The sequence below is a fragment of the Lonchura striata genome, chromosome 15 (assembly GCF_046129695.1).
Source record: "Lonchura striata isolate bLonStr1 chromosome 15, bLonStr1.mat, whole genome shotgun sequence".
In the NCBI taxonomy this organism is placed as follows: domain Eukaryota; kingdom Metazoa; phylum Chordata; class Aves; order Passeriformes; family Estrildidae; genus Lonchura; species Lonchura striata.
The window spans coordinates 8,112,227-8,128,518 of record NC_134617.1 but is presented as its reverse complement, the minus strand read 5'-3'; the positions used below and the strand labels follow the sequence as shown (position 1 = coordinate 8,128,518).

General features: G+C 38.0%; 1 protein-coding gene across 1 annotated transcript in view; it reads left to right on the top strand.

The window, feature by feature from the left end:
- Positions 1-16,292, top strand: part of SPOCK1 (SPARC (osteonectin), cwcv and kazal like domains proteoglycan 1) — a 417,544-nt gene that overhangs the window by 242,366 nt on the left and 158,886 nt on the right. The window lies entirely within an intron of this gene.

Here is a 16,292-nt window from a genome sequence, read left to right as displayed (position 1 = left end):
AGACAAGAACTTGGAGGAAATGTGTGGCATGAAATAACCATGACAGGTGTCCCTTAAGCAGAAGGGTTCTTCTGGAATACACTTCTCAGCCTTTGTGTCATCTCTGTGTAGGACAGAGTATTTGAAAATTGCCCAGTTTCAGTGGGAAAAAAGGGTGTGTTGGAATAAAGGCTTCAGGAGCTGGAAACTTGTGCCAGTGTCCCTTTTACTGTTTTATTTTGAGTTGGGAAAGGATGAGGAAGAAGAAGAAAGCTGAGAGAAGCAAAAATAAAGTATGCAGTAGATGATGTTGAATGCTTTGAAAAAGGATCAGGTAGATTAATAATGGATTTTTTGTGTGGCAGTCCCCTGCCCGTTAGTGTGCTGTCTTTTTCATCAATCTAGTAGAGAGAAAAGACTTTTGCTTGCTTTTCTGAAATAACAGGAATTCTGTGATCTCTGTACAGGTTTTTAATTATTTTTATTTTTCCTTTAATTAAAATATTGAATCCATACCCTTGACACCTTAGGATAATGAACTTTTTATCTCACTTCTAGTTAGTATTCAGTGAAAGGGGGTTGCTAGAGCAAGGTAGTACATGCTAGAAATAGAGCTTTTTGTGTGGTGGAAAAGGCAAGGAGTGAAAAATTAAAGATCTGTCTGGAACAAAGGTGTTTTTTTGTGAACAATTTTATTATTTTTTAGGATGTCTATGTTAAATTCTATTTCACTATTTCCCTCCATGTGTTTGTCCAGTACATTGGCACAAGAGGTTTCAAAAGGAAACTATTAAAAACTAAAGTCTGAAATATTTACAAGCTTGTTTTTTCAAGGCACTAAATAATTATGAGAGACCGTTCTTATATAAGTCGGCAATTTCCTCAAAGGTAAGAACATTTAGTTTGAGAAATTAATTTTTTGTGTGCTGACTAAATAAAAAAGTTCATTAAAATCTTTGTAGGGTCTGTAGTAGGGAGCTAATTACAACGTTTTTTCTTATATTTCAATTATGTAGATGTGATTTAACAAGTATTTTAATAAAATTTAATAGCATTTATTTTCCACCAAACAGTGTGAATTAAAGTGCCATCTCTGACACATAAAGAGCCTAGGGTTGGATATGTGTGATGAATGAATTTTATTTTCATGAATTATAGTATAATTTTCCTGTCTTAACAATTAACGTTGGGCATTAACTCTAAATTCATTCATTCCTTTGCATCCTTTTTTTTCTTTGAGAGAGGATGTACTAAAAATTCCTTTAAGCTTATAAAACTGGACAGCGTTTATGACAAATAGATTTAAACTGGATTTATTCTGAGGGGCAGAACACAAAGGCAGAATTACATCAGTGTCAAATTCTGCCCTCAGCTCAGCTACGTGCAGGCTCCTTGGTGAAGTTACAGTGATGTAAATTTGGCTGAGACTTGCATAACTTGGATGGAAGACACATGTTCATTGGGTATTTCTCTTTTTCAGTCATTCTGATATAAACCTGGCTACTGAACATTTGTCTCATGTAAGCATCATTGCATTATGGAAATAGTTGAGCAAATTTGGTCTGAATTAGCTGCTTCTTAAGCTTTGAATAATTCTTAGCTTGTGGATCTAGGCCATTTCCCCTGTCAGATAAAAGTACTAAGGTGCAAAAGCAGTGTTGATAATGTTGGTAGAATTGTCTCTTTGGGGGGGTTAGGAAGCCTCCTCCTCATCTCCTGCCTCCTTTCCCACGGCAGCCAGAGCAGTGCTCAGATCCCTCCATCAGCTCTGCTGAGGGTGTCTGGGGGGTGACCAGCACCTTGTGGGCTCCTTGCCTCTCTCGTGTGTGAGTGGTGTTATTGTGGTGTCTGAGGTATCCAGCCTCATTCTTCAAATGCTTATAAGGATTTGAAAGAATTCTCAAAGTGAATAAAGCAGATGAAGCAGAAGGATTGTGTGTGCGTCCCCCATTTTGTAATTTCACCATTCAGTGCTGTTTTCTAGGGCACAATTTCATTGCAGAGACTGAAAAAGTATCAGTAGTCCAAACATGTGACCAGATCCACAGTTCAGCTTCCACAGTTCCCTAGAAAATATGGCATAAACAAGGAAACTGCAGATCCAGAGGGGAGTGATGAGCTCAGCATGATCCTGAAGTCTGACAGTCCTCTTCTTCTAAATGCTGTCTGATGCTGTTATGTGCTGAGTCCTTCTACTGAAGCAATTTCACACCTCATCTGCTGGAGATGAAAATGGCAGGGAACAAACTATAAATCCAGCCAAAACTTACTTTAGTCGATATATCATCCTATCAGAATCTTTTCATATAAATAATTAGTTCATCACTTCCTCAATCCACTAAACCTGAAAAGCTTTGGAAATGACATGGTGTGGCATTATCTCAAGAAACTCTTAAGGAATTAAGTAATCCACCTCTTCCCCCAAGGCATCAGCCCTATCTGCATCACTCCTGATGTTTCCTCACTGTCCACAATCTCCCCAGCAATTTATTCTCATATTTTTAACCATTGGAAATTTGTCACCTGAACTTTCCTTTTCTGCAGTTCAGACCTTTGAATTGAAAACTTCCATGTTGTGTGCCGTTGGCGTGATAAGCAGGGTGTCACCTTAAGTTTAGTGGCTTTTTCTTCATATGAAGACTTGCTATGTTCCCTTTCAGTGCCATCTTCTTAACCACATCTCCATGAGTTCTTTCTCACAGATCATTTATTGGCCTTATTAACCTCTATCAAATGGATCAGAATGAGGTATTCCAAAAGCAGGGCAGATAAAGTGCATTTATAACATTCCTCTTCCCCACCTTTTTCACCCTGTGTATTACTCAATGTTATGGGTCTGTAGAGAGTTAGAATCTGTTCTGTGCTGTTGGACTTGCTGGCTGCTGGCATTATGGAGTTGGCAGAATTGCCAGTATCAAAAGTTTGCTGAGATTCTTTAGCACCTCAGCAAAGGTCGGTGATGCCAAATGTAATTTGATGCCAAATGACTTAAAGCCTGAGCAGATACTGTCACTCTCCTCTTTCCTCATTCCACATGTTTTGTGTGCTCTGAATGTGCAGAGAACTGAGGCAGCACTTCATGTGGACACCCTGCTGTAAAGCTGCAGGCATGAAATCAGGGAAGGTTTTCCCAAACTGGACTAGAAGTCACTGAGACACACAAATAGTATCAGTCTAATGGAATGAACAGGCCAGCAGAATATTGTTTATTATGTTTTGTTTGACTGCTTTAGACATTTACATGCTTGACTCAGTGCCTGCATTTGAACAAAATTTATTTGATCTCTCTTCAGTATAAACTTTGTTGTAAAATTAAAGGGAGCTTGAGCATTTCCTTGTTGCACTTTGGATTTTTTGGGGGATTGTATCTTCGATAAATGACACAACCCAGCATTTTTATTTCCTATGCTTTTCACTAGACCCTCCAATTTTCAGTTTAAAACAAATGGTGTTTCCACATTATTTGAAATAATTTCAGCCTCATTGCTTTCATCTGGTCAAATAACCCTTTAATCCATGCTCAAAACCAATTGATCTTTTATTTCTTAATGTTTTTCTTAGTGGATGCCTATATTATGCTATGGTACTGTAGATAAAGTATGATTGATCAGTTAATCAAATGAGGGTTATTACTGGATCATTAATTCTGGCTACATAGATGATTAAAAGTACAGATTTTTACACCTAGGGCCAGTGGTATTTTTTATAATATGGATTTAGAATATATTTATGCAAGCAGAAAATTGAATCAACATTACCATCAGTGCATTAAATTACTGAATTTTATTAAAGAAGAATTCCCTTAAAATATAACAGTAGATATAGATATGGAAAAAAACCAAAGAACATGAGAATTACCGTGAAGGGTTTAGCATCTTTAAATTACAATTTGATCTTTAAAATATTGTGCATGCCCAAAATTATTCCTTTTGCATGCTGGTTATCACTCCCGTGTGATTTATGTGTTCTCACTGTGCACACCTCTCTCCCTGAGTCATGAGATGCCCCTGATGATTTGGTTTATGTGCTTTGATTTGTGCAGTCTGAGTCAGTATGGTCTCCTGGATCAAATCAAATCAAAGGAAGGAAGGTGAAAATTCTTTGCGATGTAGAGGGACTGACTTTTTTCCTACATTATGCAAGTGAAACATCAATATGACAAAGAATGACTGTTACTGAAACCTCAGGGCAGCACTACTGTGATTGGAGAGTCTGCACCTCTTTGTCTCATTCTGGCCATGCTGGAAAGTTCACAAGACTGGTCTCTAACTACCAATCCTGCCTATCAGAGAGAAGTAAATATGCTTCATCCCTGGAATATTCATAGAGTAGTAATCTGGCCCTGTGATTATCATTTTTTTTCTGCCAGATCACAGCACATCTGTTGGCAAAAGTGCTTCTGCAGACAACTTAAAGTGTTTAATAGGTTTAGTTCATGAAAAAGCAAGTTGGAGTGCAATAGATTGTGTAGTATAAATTCATTCTGTTAAGGAAACTTGGACTGCTGAAGCAACTTTGAAAAGTAAAGTTATAAAAATAACTGCCAAAAGTAAACACAGATTAGTTCAAATTGGAAATTACTTTCACATTTTTAGAGAGTGCAACTAAAATATGCACCTTTGCTCTAATAGAAAACAGCCATAGAAAGTTATAGAAGATTATTTAAATCCCTGCTATTGGAATTTCTTACAGCAATGCATAGACCATGAGACAAGATGGTCTAATGGTTAAATCTATCCTTCAAGTCTCTAAATGAATCTCTTCCCTCATCCATTAGAAATTAGATTAAGAATCACGAAATAAAGTTTTGTTTTCCAGCTCTAATGTAAGCTTCTTGGGAACTTGGGATGAGATCATATAAACTGAGTTCTTGATTCCTGTGCATGTAATTGAAATAATGAAATTTTCTTGTTCCTCCCCTGCTTAGTTTAAATGTTCACTTGTGTGACTTCCATGAATTGTGTACTCCACAGTTCTTCACTGGGGCTGCCCTCCTAGTCACAGTAGAAATACTCACCGGGAAAAAAAGAAAGAGTTGCAAACATTCCCATCCCTTCTCTTTCCATGTAGTCCATCATCCTTCTCAGGTTCTGCCACCTTGATGGTTCCAAGTGCCAAATCAGGAATCAAGGTTCAGTCCTCATTAATCAGTAATGAGATACTTCTGAGCTGAAAGAAAGGGAGGAGCAGGAACCCCTCCAGGGGCTGGTGGAACAGTCACTGACAAGCCAATTGCCATTTAACATCTTCCTTCTTCTCTCAGCCACCTGCTCACCCTGCCCTTTGCTGATCAGAACCCACAAGCTTCCACTGAGGATGAAACCCTCCTGTTTGCCCCACATCCCTGTAGGGACTTCATCATTATTCACTGCCAGTGGTCCTTCAGCTCCTTCAGCTTCATGCCATTGCACTATCCTTGTGTCCAAGTGAACTTTTGTAAAATCCTTGAGTTTGCTCATGCAAATTCTATCCAATTTTTCATTCAAATGAATAAAACACTTGCACTTCTGTGTACCCTTCATCTACTGCTTTCTGTAAATTGATAAGAAAAAAGTGATGCTATCTTTTTGACACTGTTTGTTCTGTGTAATCTTGCAGGATCTAAAGTTCACACGCTCAATATGTTCTCAGGATGAAACACCAACGCTCTGTGTAGTCAGTGGGAATTCAGTCATTTATCCTAGTGGAGGCAGATTTTCAACCCAGATGCTTACATTCTTTTGGTTCTATTTACTTCAAAATTACATACAGAGACTTTTAGGGGATGAAAGGAGAGATGAAGTTATTTGGGATAAAAGACAGGATGCAATAAAGCAGAATGGTTGGCTCATCTGAATTGCTTCAGAGACTGAAAGTTCCTGTTGGGTCCCAGGATAAGCCTTTCTTAAATCCATTGATTTTTTTTTTTTAATTGGGTCTGAGTTTTGGCTTCATTTTCTTTCAGAATTTCTGTTGCATTTTCCAGTCCTGTATCTTCTGGCTTCTGTGAACTTTGCTGTTTTCTCTACCTTTTCAGCCTTTTCTTTCATTCTACTACTTTTGACTCTCTCCATCCCAACTATTTCCTGTTTTCTTACTGCTTCAGCGTGGATCCCCCTCACTTGTGAAATGCTGATATGTTGTTCCCCATGGGCAGGGTTGATTGCTCCCATTAATACTTTTCCAGTGTCTTTTTGAAGGAGTTGCTGTGTGATCAGAAAGGTCAGATCAATCTCCATGTTGTGGGCATCTGGTGTTTTTGCTAACATCAGAAGTAATCAGGGGAAAAGGGAAAGATAAGATCAGGAGCAGCAAGATCCTTCCATGACTGTATGGCAGCTGGGAATCATGAATGAAAGGCTTGCTGTCAAACATCGCTTAACTGTATGGAGTCAGAAGATAGCAATACTAAGAATGTCAAGTTAAAACAAAAAACCAAACAAAAAAAAACCCAACCAAACAAAAAAAACTTCTAAAATGTCAACATTTTACTTAATGAAGTCAGAACTGTATAATCCAGGGTGAAAAAATATTGGTTCTTTGGGAGTTAAGAAAACAGAGTTTGTTTAAATATGATCTCACAGTTATGCTCAACCAGGTAACTAGAAAAGCAATTAAGGGCAAAGCAGCAGCAAGGAGACCTTCCAGAATGAAAATGAAACTGAAGATTACTGTTGTTTACTTTCAGCCTCTCTGAACTGAAATTACTTTCTGCTGCTTCTCCATTCAAACACAAAGACAAGAGCAGTTTAATCTATTTTATATCTTTTCAGAACCTCCTGATGGAAATGATCATTTACCCAATCTCATAAATAAATAGAAAAGTAGCCAAAATAATATGTTATTTTAGTATTTTCCTTCACTTGCAGAATTCAGCCCTTACAGTTTCCTTCAAAGTTCTTATCTTCTCCACCTGTCACTCCAAAAATGATCTAAAATGAGGAATGTGTTCTAGACTTACAGTATGCTGTAGAAAGTTTTAATGACATTTGGCTTGCTTTTTTGTCACATTAAGATGTGGTAGTGTTTTTACTTTAATGTACTACTGAAATGGGACTATAACCAATTTTAACAAAACTTGATAATTGAAAGAAGATATTGCTTGAAAGTATAGAGTAATTTTTGCTGCTGGAGTCAACATCTGTAACTCGGTTGTCCCCTCAGAATTCAGACATTGATTCTTTTCTTCCAATCATAAAACTCTCCAACATGAAACCATCTCACCTGAACCAAAGACCTTACCTTGGTTTCCTTGGTCACCATATTCTTTCCCAGGGAGGTGGGGGATGATTTCCCACTGTTTCCCCAATGTTGGAATCCGAAATGCAAGGAATTCTCAGAACTCTGGGCCTGTAAATCAAAGCTTAGAATGAAACACAGGATTTGATCTGAGATATTGGAAAAAGCTTTTAAACTTAAGTGATAGAAGTGAGAATGTGGATTTATAGCTTAGAGCAGAGATACATTAAGTAGGGGAGAGTTTAGATTTTAGAATGCAGGTTTGCGTGTTACAACATGATTAAGAAAGTTTACTCTGTAGCATGAGTCCATAAGATGAAATATTGAAGGATTGGGTCAAAAACATATTTATGCTTGTTGGCAGTCTTTTATTGGTCATTATATCCTTGAAAGGTCTTGTAATTAAAGGTCTCGTAACCTTCTGAACCATGTGGTGAAGATGTGAGCAGAACTCAGCCTTCCTACCTATGTAAAAGATAAGAAAAATAAATCACACAATCTAAAAAAGCTCAGATGTCCCATCTCTAACTCGTTCAAAATTCCTTCACAATTTCTCACACCCCAAGGAGAGCAATTCAGCTGCAGAACCTGTGATCCTCCTCTCCTTCTGAGAGCTCATGTAACTCCACCAACTGTTTGCCCATCTGATCAGAAACCTCTGGAGAAGGCGGTCTGATTCCTTGTGGAGGTTCCTGCAGTACATCACCAAAGAACACATGCTGGAATTTGTTTGTCATTCTGTCCTCACAGGTATGGGAACAATCTTCAAGCATAACTGCTTGCTTTATAAGAAGTATTTTCTCATTTTAAGACATCTCATTACTCCCTTGTTAAGTCTTCCCTTTCTCAAGTAGTTCAATCTATTTCCTTTTTTCATTTCCTTTGAAGTCATACTAAAAATTTTATCGGTTTTACTGTTCCTCCCTGAACTCTTATCCTCATTTTACTCCCTTACCTTGTGTATTTTGTTTATACCTTTACCAAGACAGAGCCATGTGCCAACTGAGGGTATCAACAATGCTTAATAGAGCAGAATAATCATCTCCTGTGTTTTAGTTAAGACTTTCCTGCTAATACACTCCAGTTAAAAGAGTTTGCTTTTGTTGCAGCAGCTTGACAGTTTTGATTCCTATGCAGCCTGCAGTTTGTTGACACTCTAGGATCTCATTTTGTATTATTTCTACCTCGTCAATCCCCATTTTGTGTTTATTGCTTTTATTTCTGCTTTGTGATGCTGCTGCTTTGTATTTGTGTGTAGTTACTGTTGCCTTATTCATTCCTCTCATTTCCCAAAATCATTTTTAACTGTAACCTCCAGAGCATGACAGCTCCTTTCCTCAGTTCTGTGGCTTATGAGCTTGCTCCCAGTTCCATTATCCCAACAGTTGGGCTATGTTTTTTAATCTCAAAATACCTCCTCATTTAACTGAATCACACCAATTAGCAAAATGCCCCTTGTGTGAAGACAGACTAATGTGAAAAAAATGAAATAATCTCCTCAGACGTTTGTGTTCATTTCAGCACATTTTATGCTGGCTGGGAAGTTTTGCTTGTTGGTGTCTGGGGGGTGAGGATGGATGCTGACTGTTTAGCAGTTGCTCTGATTATCCTGTATATTCCACGTTCTCTGAGGGCTGAGCCTCCAGAGGTGCAGAGCCTGCCCAGCAGCCCAGAGGGAAGGAACAGATGTACCAACTTCAAAAATCCCTGGGAGCAGTTTGCTGAGCCAGGGTGATGTTTGTTCTGTTTGCCAAGGCCATTATCAAACTCGTCAAAACCCAGGAGCCTTCTTCTCACTGCTGGGAACTGAGCATCCTTCCTGCTGAGAGTGCCTGAACCTAAATCAAAGCCATCAGGCCCTAAGTCCTGACAAACTGACAACAAGAAGTCAGGGTGGTTTTGTCTGATTCTTTTTCCCTGGTCAGAAACTGAGCTGCTAAAAACTTTTTAGCTCGTAGATATTTCATGTAAGGAGACTCAGCTGTCTGAGGCTGATAGATGCAAAGGAATAGAACAAGAGCTGCAAGTCCTGTTTTGGTACACAAAAGAAATTTGGGAGTATGGGTTTTGTCCACTGCCACAGTGTCCGTGCTGCCTGCAGGAGCACTGCTGTGGCTGGAGCTATGGGCAGATTCAGTGTGATGTGGAGTCAGAACCAGCCTGTGGCTCTGCTGGGGTTGGCAGCTCAACCACTGGACCCTCCATTATTTCTGTATCAGCAAGGATGAGAATAGCCTTTGGGGACAATCTTTCCAGATTTAGAGCTTCTCCATGTCAGCAAACTTCCTGTTCAGAATAGTATGATAAATAAGATAAAATACAACTATGCTGAAGTAAATCATATTTCCAGCAATTTTTGATGCTTTTCTTTGCATTTGCCAGGTTTTTTTTCCCTAGTTCTGTGCATGGGGAAGTCATGTGCTATTCACAGATGTTATCATGCAGTCTCTCCTGGGAGCCAGGAGTGTCAGTTCTGTAAAATGCACTTTGATTCCATGAGGTGTCACCTCAGCCTTTACCAAGAGCGAGGTGTTGATGGTATGTGTGGTAAACACTTTAATTTGGTCAATAGTTTAATTTGGTTTGCAACTTAATGACATTTGAAAGTATGCGCTGGCATTTCTGCTAGGCTGCCTGCCATCATTTTTGCCTTGACATGGCAAATAAAGGCTTACTAACTCAGGAAGGAATTAGCATGAAACATGTCCATCAATCTCCATAAAGAAGCATTATGTCATAGATTTTTTATTAACTCTGAAGTAAAGGCAGTATAATTGAACAGAAATGTGTGCAGCAACTGATAGGCTTGTTTGAGAAATTCTCAGTGTGGCTGGTTTTCATTCTTTTTGAACAGAATTTTAATTCCAGCTGCATTTCTTTTGTTATCACTCTTCAGCCTGTGGACAATACTAAATATTTTATTTTGAGAAGCTTTGCAGAAAAACCTGTGTTTCTTTCTCCTCAAAAGAGGCTGACTGACCTGAAATCAGATAAGGTGCACAGAAGAAGGTTCATTCTATAACCCCTGTGCTGCAAAGTCAGCTGGCTGTTATTAGCCCTATCTAGCAAAATAGTTCACAGCATCCTATATTGATAGCAGGAGATAAATGTTACACTGGATGCACTTTTAAAGTTCATTCCAATTTTAGAAGCATTACCAGTAGCTGAAGTATCCAACAGCTTAGGTATGCAGAGTATCAGTGGAGTTGATATTGCCTCTGCAAAAAAGATGTTCAGAATCTGCTGCAAATTAGCCTGGCTATTATGAACACATTCTATTTTATAGCATTATATACTGCAAAGCATGTACACTTTGGAAAAAAATGGACATAAATTAGCCTTGTAATTTGTTTCATATCTTGTATTAAATGAACTGCTGAGAGTCTAATCAAAAAAGCACGGACATAAAACAGATTCCCATTGATTTCAGAGGTCTTGGGTTCAGATCCTACGTGTATGTGCTTGTAAAAGTCATGTAGTGAATCCATTCAAGTTCCAGAAAAATTAACTTCCCTCAGTTGCTTAACTTTTAAAGCTCTGGGTGTGCTCATTAGTTAGGTGCAGGAATGCCTTATATATCATTATCACTCTTCCTCTCTGTGCACAGTTCCTGTTGACTGCAGTAGGAGTTTCCTGCTTGGAGGGACAGAAGGATCAGCCTTAAAAAGGTGATTGAGCCAGAAATGACCTGCTCAGCTTTCATTACTCAGAGTGCCTTACTCAAGCTTGGTGACTTTTAAGTCATTAATTACAACTGTCAGGAAGTAAGACTAAAGTAAGGATTTTTCTTTACTTCTAAGATTGTATTTTACAAGGTAACCTGTAGGTTCTCCATTTTGGGGTCAAAATGTTTGTACTAATTCCATATTTGTAACTAAATCGTTGAGCTTGCCAAATATTGAGAAACACTGGTAATCACTGAATTTTTACCTTACTCCAAGTTCTCTCATTTTCTGCAGTCCTATAGCTCCTTAGCTGAAATCCACAGCCTTGATATCAGAATGAGGTTTTTAGTTGCTTGATTAGATCAATGATTTTGTGACACACTTTTTAGTGAGATTAACATTCTTAATTTACTTTAAAAGCTTATTCAGTCCCTGATATATTACAACAAAATAACTGTCCTCTATGTCTAGAAGTCTATTTCACTGAGAAAGCATCTTTAACTTCAGAATGAAGGAGCTGTGTTAACTTTTATATATTGTTACCTACCACCTAGCCATGACTTGATAGAACTGCATCCTATGCAGAAAAAGCATCCTTGGGTTGGAAGTGTCTTAATTAAATTCCACAGATTTCCCATATCCTTTTACTACTCCACAATAACTTGCAACAGATTTTCTTATACAAAGCTGAGCAATGAAAATACAAAAATAGACAGAAGTGCATTAATTCTTTGCAGTCAGATCATTGGAGATGTGGCACATGAAACTCCTGATCAACTGTGGTTTAAATCACAAAAAATTATATTTAACTTGCAGCTCTTTCTTTGAAGTACCAGAGGCCAGATGCATAGGACACTAAAAACTAATTCAGTTATCTGTTACCTCAGTTCAGCCCATCAGCTTTGTGTGGCACTTTGTAGAATTCTTCATTAGGGGGTTCAGGCCCTGGATGAAGCAATGCCCTGACCACCCTGGTCCTCTGAGTTTCCCCATTAGTGAGTGTACTAAAGGGATTGCTAATTGCTTTTGTGAAATGCTTCAGCTTGATGATTTGCACAAGTAGCCATTTAGACATCTAGAATCTCAGCTCTCTCTCAGAATTCCCTGAATTGTTAAAGGGATTTCTTTCATTTTTTCTCAATTTTACTTGTGATGCAAAGTCAAGATTTGCATTTTTATTAGAGCCCCTGATGTCTGGTTTTGCTTTGCTTCAGTGCACTGATATTTTTAGGCCTATTAAGTGCTTCTGTCCTCATCACTCATGTTTGTGTGTCTCAATGCTTTCCTTCCAAACATTCACTACTGCTTTCTTAATCCATCATTGTTTTATTCTGGGAATGATAAAGGCAAAAGCTACTTTAGTGGTCAGCTCACTTGTATCTTCATTTAATTCATCCTAAGTTAGGTTGCCAAAATTCAGCACATAACTCAGGCTTTGGATCTGCAGCAGGTCAAGCTTTTCTAATTCCTGATATGTGTAACTCTGTTTTCTTGCCCAGCCATGGCTGTGCATTCCTTCAGATCACTTGGACTTTATCCAGCATACCTTGATAAATATTCTTTCCTCAACTTTCAAGTGAATCTACAACTTCTGCCTGGTTGGTTTTCCACTCAAAAGCCCCATGGTAGTTACTCACACACTACTGAGTGTGGTAAGTAAAAGTAGAAAACTCTGGCTCTCATATTCTTAAGCATGAGGCCAAAACTGGATTCAACTAACAGCAAGGAGTAGAAAAAAATATTAGAGAAAAAGATTTAATTAGAAGTAATGATTGCATGGCAACATGGATTAAATAGGTGCAGTATTGAGACAGAAGTATTCTATGCAGCATTTTGTAGGAACAGCTGTTCAGCACTTTTTAGTTCCATCTGAGGAGCTTCCTGTGCATTGCAGCATTTGAGGTTGTGTAGTGAGTGATGTGCAAAGGTCTAACAAGGCACTGGCATGAGGTATTTCCCTCATTTATTGTAGATATCATATTAAAATAAGTAGTTCTTAGCCATGCAGTTCTAATTTCCCATGCAAATTCCCCACATTCATCTGTGTAAGTTGTCCTCTTTCTGTCTTTGGTTAAAGGCTATTATTTTCATTTCAAGGAAGGCACTTTTTCTAAAATCTGGAAGTAATCTGATTTTTTTTTTTTTTTAATAAATCTCTCCTGGGATAAGATACTGATTTGAATTGCAAGAAAAACCATTATTGATGAATGCAAATATCTTTTCATCACCCCAAATATAACTGTCATCTCAAATGCCATATAACTTATGCATAGCCCAAGTGGGGCTGCCTTGTGAAAGGAACTGTGGCTTGATGTTTACATTTCTGGGTTTTATAAGTGTAGCTGTTAGTTTTTTCCCCGTTTTTCTTCTTTTTTTCGTAATAGAAACTTGGGAAGTGGGTCTTTTTCCCAGTGATACAGCTGAGGTCAGGCAGGCTAGTTCAGTTGCATGTGTTAAATACATTATCAAGATACAGCTCATCAAGTAATAAATATGTAAATACATCAGTTTAAGTAGGTCTGGGCAATGAAAATTAGCATCTCCAAGGGTATTTCCTGGTGTCCTCTAGTGACCAAAGCTTCAGAAATGGGCTGTAGGAAGATAAGCTTTTAATTCTTTAGCAGCAGATTTTTTTTTTCCTGTTGTATAACAAGGACAGCCAGAATGTGGGAAAATTCAAAGCTTGTGATTTTTTAATCACTCTTAGAATTTCAGGTAAAATTAAATAAATAAATAAAAGTCACTCAGGGAAACAGTATTTGTATTTTTTCTAACTTGGGGCCCAATTATCAAATTCAAATACTATACTGTGTATTTTACTGTGTATATACTGTACTGTGTAGTACAGCTCAGGACAAAATGGGAAGAACATTACTTGGATAAGCATTCTGAAAAAAACCAACATTGGAGGTGTGATGATCTGTTTGGTTCAGGTGTATTGACCAAGCCTGTAAAATACACTTTTTGTTTTCCTTTTATCTTGTGCTAAATGTACTATAAATGCTTCATTGGAATCAGTGTAAAATGTTCACCATTCTTGTTCCTCTTGTGCATTTTGCACAAACGTATTTTGCATTTTAGATATACATCAAAATTATTTCCCTGATTTGAAGAATGAGGAAATATTAATTCGTCATTCAAAGTTCTGATAACCACAGTGTTGAGGGCTGAAAAGCAAACAGGTCCCAATTTACTGTGGTAAGAATAAGTGGATTAAATTCACACTGGAGGAAAATACTCTATTGCCACTAATTTGATCTGGAATTTTTTCTTGGGTAGAAAAGTGATGCTGATGTTCTACTGAAATCTGCTGCACGACAGGCACATCATTATTTTATAATTTTCCAGAAGTCCAAACCTTTGCACCGAAGGAGTTCTGAGTTTTTTGTTCCTTAGTTTACAGGAATAAGAACTCTCTTCATTAAAACTATACAATATAATGAAAAGAATTTATTATTCATAAATAATGGCAGCTGACCTGGAGAGCAGCCAGTGAAATGAGTGATACAATGACCCTCTTGATTTTTAAAAGTTTTGTTTATATTTGAGCTCTGGCAGCAGCCTTTTGCTGAATTGAAGTGTTAATGCACATAATACATTTGGCATGACAGAAGATCATCTCCAAACCATAAATCCATTGCTGAAGGGCAATGTTAATCAAGCTGCTCCTCAGATTTGATTGAATTATTGAAAAATAAAGGAAACATAAAATCTAATCAATGTTGAGAGGGAAAAGAAACATTATGGACAACTTCAAGTTGTTTGTAGATAGATAAGGAATGACCTGAGATGACTCCGTAAGTTGGTTGTCAGAATAGGAATAAGATAAAAGCCATTTGCATCTGTCCAACATTTTATTCGTCTGTGTTGCTGGAACTGTTTGTTCAGGTGCATTAAGGATAAAAATGTGCAGACCAAATATTTCAGCAGGGAGGCAGTAAAATTGTGAAGCCATGATAATAACTTTGGGCAAAAAATATGTATGTATTCTGACATCTGCGTTTTGTCTGCTATCAGTTGTGTTGGTTCCATGTTTCATGGAAATAAAATTTTTAGTGGTTGTTTTTTGGCACTAGGAGAAAGTTGTGGAAGCTTGAGCAGCATTAAAATAGTTGTTAATGAGCTGTAAAATCATGAATGGGCAGAGGCAATAAATGTCATTACAGGGAAAAATACAGTATTTTGCAAACCTGAAAATTGTTTTATTCCATTTTCTTTATTTGCAGTTAGTTAATTTAAAATGGCTTGGGGGCATTTGGATGAGTAGGAGAAAAATTATTTTGTTTAACTGATTTGACCATTACTATCAGCCAGTAGTCTGCAGTGTAAACAGCCTTCCCAGCAAGGTCTAGGACTGCTCCAAAAATTGCCATGCCTGAGGTAGGGCTGTGTTTTGATATCCATCAGCACACTCATGCATTTTAACTCCCTTAAATGGGAGCAGATTTGAGGATGACCAAGTGCTGGATCTGTCCTGGCAGTCCCACTGATGTGGATCAGGGTTACAGCTGCACTGCCCGAGTGTTCTCCTTCCTGAGAGCAAAACTGGCCAGCAGTGCCCGGGGAATCCCAGAGCCAGCTCTTGGCACAGGTGAAAGATCAGCTCCTGAAAATGCTGCTCACTTTTTCCTTCACCTCGCTCATTAGTCAAGTTTAGGTGCATATATGACTCTACTTGTTTTCAGGAGAGGTCAGAATGTTTTTTCCAGAAGTTCAGGTAAATTAAGGCCATGTTATATTGATTTTGGATTATATTGAAAGCAACAAAACTTTTTTCCTGTGATTTCTAAAATAGTTTTTGTGGAAATTGATACTTCAGCAGATGTTCTCAGGTAATGCAGAGGCGCCTGTCCTTCAAAATTTTAGACTCATAAACGTAATAGTTCTAAAACCCTGTAATTTCTTCTGGTTTCCTTTTAAACGTAAAAACTATTACTGGCAAATCCTCAAACTGTTCTTTCAAGACTCATACAAAATGGTAAATGTCTTTGATATGTAATAAACGGATTCAGCACACACGTGTGGAATCGTATTACCCAAGCTAAAAAGGATGGAGCTTTCACACTTTATGCCTCATCAGAAGATCCCTGAGAGCATCAAACTCTTCATGGGGGGAAATTGTTACTCAAGTGATTGATTTTGGATGCTGTGATCTGTAGTCTTGAATGATGATCATTCTCACTGAAATCTACAGGAATATCAATAGGCAGAGATGCAATATTGTGTAGGAGCTAAATCAAGCTGGACAGAGGATGATGGAGATTTTATTGATGGCTCTTTCTGTCACTGTGTTGGGCATAAACCAATGGGCCCTATTTCAACTTCCCTGGGCAATGGCTGTTTTCTCTATCTCTATCAAAATGGACATAAGAAATTGGGCTTTGTTAGCAACAGTTTTTACACCCACTTTATTCTGTCTCTCCTTAAGTG